The 9,028-nt window shown below is 43.3% G+C and overlaps 1 non-coding gene across 1 annotated transcript; it reads left to right on the forward strand.

The window, feature by feature from the left end:
- The first annotated feature begins 5,014 nt into the window (after nucleotides 1-5,014).
- Trnas-cga (transfer RNA serine (anticodon CGA)) lies at nucleotides 5,015-5,091 on the forward strand. Its single transcript has one exon. It is a non-coding gene; the product is annotated as a tRNA-Ser (tRNA).
- The last annotated feature ends 3,937 nt before the right edge of the window (nucleotides 5,092-9,028 follow it).

Below are 9,028 nucleotides of genomic sequence, written 5' to 3' on the forward strand. Positions count from 1 at the left end.
TGTCAGAGATTGCCTTCCGAAAATATACCCAGGACCACTCACTTTATTAATGCTGCTTCCTCTGCTACCAATTGGCTTCATTCAATAGATGTGGAACTTTGATCAAATGTATATGTTTTAATTAAAAGTCCTAATTTTATAATATAAATGTTCTCCTTTTAGTATTATTGAATTATTAATTTGCAGAATGTAAACACATGAGCTTTATGTCTAAATTCTATAATGTATAACTGCAAACTACAGGTATTTCTTAATATTTGCTGTCGTCGCCATACGAAAAGTAAAGTAAATAAACGCAGAGTGGTCGCATTTCCCTAGTGTTCCACCAAAGAACCAACATCTGCCACCTGCCTTACCTATGTCGGAGACTATTTCTTCGTTCCATTTTATCCCTACAAATTGTTACATTCCATTATTTGTATGAATTCTCAGACATTGTATTCATATGATACTATTTGCTTTCACTTTGTGAGGTGGACAGTTTTACGTTTATTAACATTTAGAGGAAGTTGCCCATCTTTGCATATCTTTGAAATCTTGGTCACGACATGACTGAATATTTGTGCAGCTTTTTTGCAGAAAGTATCTCACTGTAGATAATTCCATCAGCTTCAAAAGTCTTAGGTTGCTATTAATGTTGTTTACATGGTAATTAATGTAGAATCGGAACTGCATGAGTCCCAACATACTTCGCTGGGGCGCTCCTGAAGCTACTTCTACATCTGTCGTTCACTCTCCATTCACGATAATATTAGACGTCCTACCAAGAAATCATCGATGGAGTGAGGAATTTCGTTTGCTACCAAAAACGATCGTAGTTTCCATAATAACACTCGAGTGAGGGGGGGGGGCAATGGTGGGAGGGAAGTACGGAGTCAGACGTTTTGCGTAAATGAGGATTTCTTCTATCCACCTGACTGCTTTGATCAACACCTTTAAAGTGTTGATGAAAACTAAAAGTTGGGTTTTGCTTGTCCAATATTTTCAGAATGCTTGCTTGTTGATATGAAGGAGTTCGTTCTGATCGAGATACCTCATATTCAGACCACTGGTTTTGTATCTCTTACTACTAAATGTAGGATCATCTGTTGGCGCTATGATTCTATTCTGAAGCTATCCTGAAACTAAGAATCATGTTCCTGACTTTTCCCAGTTTGATTCTGGCGACTACATACAATTCAGAATGACGTCCTGGATTCTATCATTTTCGACACATCTTCGTATTCATGAAAATGTGTTCTCATAAGCTGATATCATGCGACACTCTGGCGCCTCTCTCGAATGCAGAAAATGGGTAAATCTCATCAGGAACCATAATTACGGTGCTGCGTCCCTGATTCCAGGCTGCCGTGTTTATTAATAGTTTCAAGAGGCCGATATGTCCGATTAGTGGCTAGAAATAGCAGAGGCACTTGGGCATTCAACAGCGCCCGCGCGTAACAGCGTCACTCAGCTTACGCACTTACGCACGTTTACGCAAGCCGCGTCAATTGCCGATCGATCAGCGTGCGACATCCCACGTGCGGCGAAATAGAAGACTTTTCCTTTTTTCGTTTCCTTTGCATTCAGTATGGTTCATCAGCACCAGGCTGACAGTTGAAAGGTAGTGGGACTGCTACTTCGTAACATAAGCGCCAACATACACAGCGTAAACCGAAATTCGTACACTCGAACATCACAGCGCGATTGCACGCATACTAACAGCACAATTCTTTTTTTTTTTTTTTTGTAACAAAATTTCTCCTTGTGCATATTTTCAGTAGGATATGAACGTCAAAGAGGCGCAATTTGCCAATCCTGTAATCAGTTATAGGAGAACTATACTGATCCAGTACTATGCGACGATACGGCTCAGTGCAGCGGGTAGAGCTGCACATGCTTACCACTTTTATGTCCATTACATTTCCTTAGGTCCTTGCACCAACGGTAAGGCTAGCAATCTACTTCTCAGGTACGAGGGACATTTCATAAATAATGCACAGGTTGGTATTACTGTGGATTGTTTGGTGCAGCAACAATAAAAATTACGTCAGTTGTAGCTGGGAACTTGAAGAAAAAGCACGTGTTTTTGTTTTTTTCGCTGTGCAAAAACTGCTCTGAGCACTATGGGACTTAAATCTGAGGTCATCAGTCACCTAGACTTGTTGTTGTTGTGGTCTTCAGTCGTGAGACTGGTTTGATGCAACTCTCCATGCTACTCTATCCTGTGCAAGCTTCTTAATCTCCCAGTACCTACTGCAACCTACATCCTTCTGAATCTGCTTAGTGTATTCATCTCTTGGTCTCCCTCTTCGATTTTTACCCTCCACGCTGCCCTCCAATACTAAATTGGTGATCCCTTGATGCCTCAGAACGTGTCCTACCAACAGATCCCGTCTTCTAGTCAAGTTGTGCCACAAACTCCTCTTCTCCCCCAATCCTGTTCAATACCTCCTTATCTAATCTTCCACATTCTTCTGTAGTACCACATTTCGAAAGCTTCTATTCTCTTCTTGTCCAAACTGTTTATCGTCCATGTTTCACTTCCATACATGGCTACATTCCATACAAATAATTTCAGAAACGACTTCCTGACAGATCTATACTCGATGTTAACAAATTTCTCTTATTCAGAAACGCTTTCCTTGCCATTGCCAGTCTACATTTTATATCCTCTCTACTTCGACCATCATCAGTATTTTGCTCCCCAAAAGCAAAACTCCTTTACTACTTTAAGTGTCTCATTTCCTAATCTAATTCCCTCAGCATCACCCGACTTAAATCGACTACATTCCATGATCCTCGTTTTGCTTTTGTTGATGTTCATCTTATATCTTTCCTTCAAGACACTGTCCATACCGTTCAACTGATCTTCTAAGTCCTTTGCTGTCTCTGACAGAATTACAATGTCATCGGCGAACCTCATAGCTTTTATTTCTTCTCCATGGATTTTAATTCCTACTCCGAATTTTTCTAGACTTAGAACTACTTAAACCTAACTAACCTAAGGACATCACACACATCCATGCCCGAGGCAGGAGTCGAACCTGCGACCGTAGCAGTAGGGCGGTTCCGGACTGGAGCGCCTACAACCTCTCGGTCACAGAGGCCGGCGCTGTGTAACATAAAATTGGCGAGTGGTAGAAATGGACCCTGAACGGGTCTCGGGTACTGCGACTGTTGAAGACCAAAGGTCGTACATCTATACCGAAACTTTACGCGCCAAAAGCCAGACAGAAATCCATAGTGCGTTAAGTCGTCGTGTGACTAGGGCCTCCATTCAGGTAGACCGTTCGGCTCGTGCAAGTCTTTCGATTTGACGCCACTTCGGCGACTTGTGCGTCTATGGGGATGAAATGATGATGATTAGGGCAACGCAACACCCAGTCCCTGATCGTAGAAAATATTCAACCCAGCCGGGAATCGAACCCGGGCCCTTAGGGTTGACATTCTGTTGCACTGACCACTTTTTTTTTTTTTTGTTCGTTATTGATCATTGTGTTCGGTCGTTGCGGACGTCGCAAGACATCCTGTTCAAGTTCAGTGGTTGATCCTTCCACTCAGCTTTTTATTACAGAGGCCAACCGGCTCTCTGACCAAACACGCTGAGCTACCGTGCCGGCACCACTCAAGCTATCGTTGGCGGACAGTGCGTTAAGTGAAGTTTGTGGTGACTTTAAGGTCGACCATAATACAGTACAGTTGGGTTAATTGTTGGGTTAATCGTTTCAGTGGTGGTTGTATTGTCATAGACGATAGTTTAAGACTCGGAAGGCAGAAATCGTCAACAGATGAACGAAATGTGAAGCTTGTGGCAGATGCTCTTGAAGAAAATCACAGTGCTACTCGTGAGTAACTCTGTGAAGTCTCGGAAATTCCATCAACATCGATATTCCGTATTCTGAGAAATGATTTGAAGAAGAGAAAAATTTCTGTTTGATTGCCAAAGAGAAGCAGATTACCTTGGTAATTGCAACCTTGCTCGGACAACGATTCGACTGTAAAGGTAAATGATTCTTGTCTCGAATTGCCTCTATTTGAAACGAGGTTCAGAGACTTTGAACCAGAGTTGAAATCACAGTCCAGCAGTGGAGAGCTTCAGATTCTCCACGTACAAAAAATGTCGACGCGCTCAGTCAATGCTCATGCAAATGACGATTTTTGCTATTGATCACCAAGAAACCATCATGACAGATAGAGTTCCATGTGGAACAAGTTTCACAGCAGCGTATTATCGTAACTGCATGCAAAACCTGCTCAGAAACTGCATAAAACCGACCTCAGATGCTCGAAGCTGGGCCACTCATTCTCCATGGCAGTACTCGCCCGCATATCGGCAATGTTATAGCCCGAAAACTGCGCGAATGCGGATGGGAAGTGTAGCCGCATCCTCCCTTCTACTCGGACAAGAGCTCCCCAAAAGTAACAGTTCTTCCCGAAGTTGAGAAACCTATGCGTGGACGTCGCTGTCTTTCTATAGAAGATCTTTCTACCATTGCTACCCGACCCATTCGACAGCTGAACAGAAGTGCTGTCTTGGGTGAAATAAATTAGCTACTGAAGCGTTGAAGATTCAGTCACAGATGAGGAGAGAAACTGTATTGAAGGACTGTAACGAATTATCGAAAAAATAAACGTCCAAGTAAAAATAATTAGTGTGTATTATTTATGAAATGTACTTCGTAATTACCAAATACTGTTTGCATTTAGTCTACTTGACGATGAAACTCTGTTTGCATTTGAAACTTCCTGGCGGATTAAAACTTCACAGAAGCTCTCCCGCGAACCTTGCAGAACTAGCACCCCTGGATGAAAGGATATTGCGGAGACATGGCTTAGCCACAGCCTGGGGGATATCAGCACACACTCTCATTCTGGAAACATCCCCCAGGCTGTGGCTAAGCCATGTCTCCGCAATATCCTTTCTTTCAGGAGTGCTAGTTCTGCAAGGTTCGCAGGAGAGCTTCTGCAGAATTTTGAAAAGTAGGAGACGAGGTACTGGCGGAAGTGAAGCTGTGAGGACGGGTCGTGAGTCGTGCTAGGGTAGCTCAGTTGGTAGAGCACTTGCCCTCGAAAGGCAAAAGTCCCGAGTTCGAGTCTCGGTCCCGCACACAGTTTTAATCTGCCAGGAAGTTTCTTATCAGCGCACAGTCCACTGCAGAGTGGAAATCTCATTCTGGAAACATCCCCCAGGCTGTGGCTAAGCCATGTCTCCGCATATCCTTTCTTCCAGGAGTGCTGCTTCTGCAAGGTTCGCAGGAGAGCTTCTGTGAAGTTTGGAAAGTAGGAGACGAGGTACTGGCGGAATTGAAGCTGTGAGGACGGGGTGTGAGTTGTGCTAGGGTAGCTCAGATGGTAGAGCACTTGCCCGCGAAAGGCAAAGGTCCAGAACTCGAGTGTCGGTCCGGCACACAGTTTTAAACTGCCAGGAAGTTTTTATATCAGCGCACGCTCCGCTGCAGAGTGAAAATCTCATTCTGTTTGCATTTATTCTACTCCGCGATGAATGTGAAGCAGGATTCGAACCTTGACCGTAGCAGCAGCGCGGTTCCGGACTGAAGCGCCTCGAACCGCTCGGCCACATCGGCCGGCCATCAGTCAGCAACTGTATAATTACGGGTGCAATGGAAATCATACAGCCAACCAGTTACACGTCAAAAATTATTCAAACCTTTACCTAGTTTTCGATATATATTAGCCTGTTTTCCTGAGTAGAAGTAAAAACACCTAAAAATAGGATATACTACAACCGGTGCATGGAAGTAATATGTGCAGCGGAAAGACACATCAAAAATTACATGTATGTAGTCCCATACTACGTGTAAAGAAAAACAAAATCAAGAGGCTTTGTAACAATAAGCCCTCGTTTCTCTTTTCACGCGATATGTGACACTTAAGTTTTTTTAAAATTTCCATTGTACATAATTTTTGTTATGTCTTTCTGCAGCACATATAACTTCCATATACTGGTTGTAAAATATCCTAATTTTAGGTGTTATTACTTCTTCTGAGGAAGACATGTTCATATCTGTTGAAACCTAGCCAAAGGTTTGTGTAAACTTTTGACGTACAACTGGCTGGCTGTGTGATTCCAATTTTGTCCGTGTTCTTGATGTTTTGAAAACAGATGAAAGCCAGATGGGGCCACATCGGAACTGTATGGAGGATAATCGATGGCAGTGGACCAAAGCCGCTGGGTTGTTGCCGATGTCGCAGCGCTAGTGTGTCATGAAGGAATGGATGCTCCACGTGTGGATTGTAAGTAACCTGTTTACATGTTTCTATGTTGGCAGCGCTACAGACTGCATTAATATCGCTGGCAGCGCTGTGCGCCCTCTGTAAGAGACTCTGTGGCTGGTTGGAATCGCAGTTGAGACATAACAGTTAAAGCAGTGTTAGCGCGAGCGGACGGTGCCTATAATGGAGATTTAATATTGGTTGAACATGGATTGTAAAATGTAGGTAATGTAATTATTGACGATTATATAATTTTTCGAATTGGATGTTACAGACGATTATATAAATTTTGTAAGTGGATGTCACATGATTGAGGTAAAATCTGCTAAATACATTGTTTGCTCTGCAAAAAAGTCTGTCCCTTGCTAACCACATGCCTATTAGTAGTTAGAGCCTACAGTAGTTACAATATATTTTTATTTACCTTTCTGTATACTTGCTGTATTTGCTGTAGTTCATGTCATGAACATTTTCTGTGAATTATGAAATGTACGGTTTACTGTTAGGACTTATTCTAATTCAGGGCCGTTCTTTTGTGTTAATTAATAGGCAGATTGCGTTATCCTTGTATATTTTGGGAAATAAATAAATGAATAGGTTTGAGTTGTATTTGTCAGGAATACTTTGCAGGTCAGTGTTAAAACGATAAACTCAAGCAAAGTGACAGTACTTCAGTTTCACTCAGCAGTTTAAGAAGGCTCAGTTGCATTAAGCAATTTAAGTAAAAATGTAGAAGTTTCATCTTCTCTGTTATTTCAGTTTAAGTAAAAAACTACACTACTGGCCATTAAAATTGCTACACCACGAAGATGACGTGCTACAGACGCGAAATTTAAACAACAGGAAGAAGATGCTGTGATATGCAAATGATTAGCTTTTCAGAGCATTCACACAAGGTTGGCGCCGGTGGCGACACCTACAACGTGCTGACATGACGAAAGTTTCCAACCGATTTCTCATACACAAACACCAGTTGACCGGCGTTGCCTGGTGAAACGTTGTTGTGATGCCTCGTGTAAGGAGGAGAAATGCATACCATCACGTTTCCGACGTTGATAAAGGTCGGATTGTAGCCTATCGCGACTGCGGTTTATCGTATCGCGACATTGCTGCTCGCGTTGGTCGAGATCCAATGACTCTTAGCGAAATATGCAATCGGTGGGTTCAGGAGGGTCATACGGAATGCCGTGCTGGATCGCAGCGGCCTCGTATCACTAGCAGTCGAGATGACTTATCCGCATGGCTGTAACGGATCGTGCAGTCACGTCTCGATTCCTTAGTCAACAGATGGGAACGTTTGCAAGACAACAACCATCTGCACGAACAGTTCGACGACGTTTCCAGCAGCATGGACTATCAGCTCGGAGACCAAGGCTGCGGTTACCCTTGACGCTGCATCCCAGACAGGAGCGCCTGCGATGGTGTACGCAACGACGAACCTGGGTGCACGAATGGCAAAACGTCATTTTTTTCGGATGAATACTGGCGTATCACCCGGTGTGATGGTGTGGGGTGCCATTCGTTACACGTCTCGGTCACCTCTTGTTCGCATTGATGGCACTTAGAACAGTGGACGTTACATTTCAGATGTGTTACGATCCGTGGCTCTACCCTCCATAGGATCCCTGAAAATCCCTACATTTCAGCAGGACAATGCACGACCGCATGTTGCAGCTCCTGTACGGGCCTTTCTGGATACAGAACATGTTCGACTGCTGCCCTGGCCAGCACATTCTCCAGATCTCTCACCAATTGAAACCGTCTGGTCAATAGTGGCCGAGCAACTGGCTCGTCACAATACGCCAGTCACTATTCTTGATGAACTGTGGTATCGTGTTGAAGCTGCATGGGCAGCTGTACATGTGCGCGCTATCCAAGCTCTGTTTGACTCAATGCTCAGGCTTATCAAGGCCCTTATTACGGCCAGAGGTTGTTGTGTTGGGTACTGATTTCTCAGTATCTATGCACCCAAATTGCGTGAAAATCTAGTCACATGTCAGTTCTAGTATAATATATTTGTCCAATGAATACCAGCTTATCATCTGCATTTCTTCTTGGTGTAGCAATTTTAATGGCCAGTCTTCAAATACGAAAGTGGATTACAGCACACTGTTTCTCACGCACCAACACACGTACGATTGCTTTACACACTGTCATGTTACACGAGACAAGTCGGAGCCCTCTAGCGGCTGAGTTTTCCAATATACGTCAGCGAGGAGGGAAAGTCAACTGAGTAACACGCATCAAATGTAATACCTCAACCGATATTGAGAAAGGAATAAAAAATTTGCAGGCATTTCTTTTCAGCACATCCTCGTAGTATTTAAAATACATTATCAGTGATAGAATATCTTTCGAAAACATGCATAATCATCAATATTGATGTCAAACATACCCACGAGTGCAACAGACATACGTCGACGAGCTGGCTCATGCTTCTGTGAAGTTTTCCCAGCATAGCTGCGTCCATAGTTAACAGGAGAAGCATGGAACCAATTCTTCCACATTCTTCCTCGGAGTAGAATAAATGCAACACAGTTTGATAATTACCTGTGAAGCAGTTTGCTAACCCTCCTGGTGACGCAAGGTCGTAATTAAATATGATGGGCATGGAAACTGTAAGCATGTTACTTGCTACTACCGGACAGAACAAGTGGCAGGAGGGTACACTACAAACTGGGTTGGAATGTAATTCGTCAAGGAGTGCTAGACAACACACTCAGATGATGTGGCTGTTGTTGCGAGATAACTACCTAGCGACAAGCTGCTCTCTATGTAAGTTAATAATAGTTGCGTGTGAAGTTCGCAAATG

The sequence above is a fragment of the Schistocerca serialis genome, chromosome 12, assembly GCF_023864345.2.
Source record: "Schistocerca serialis cubense isolate TAMUIC-IGC-003099 chromosome 12, iqSchSeri2.2, whole genome shotgun sequence".
NCBI lineage: Eukaryota > Metazoa > Arthropoda > Insecta > Orthoptera > Acrididae > Schistocerca > Schistocerca serialis.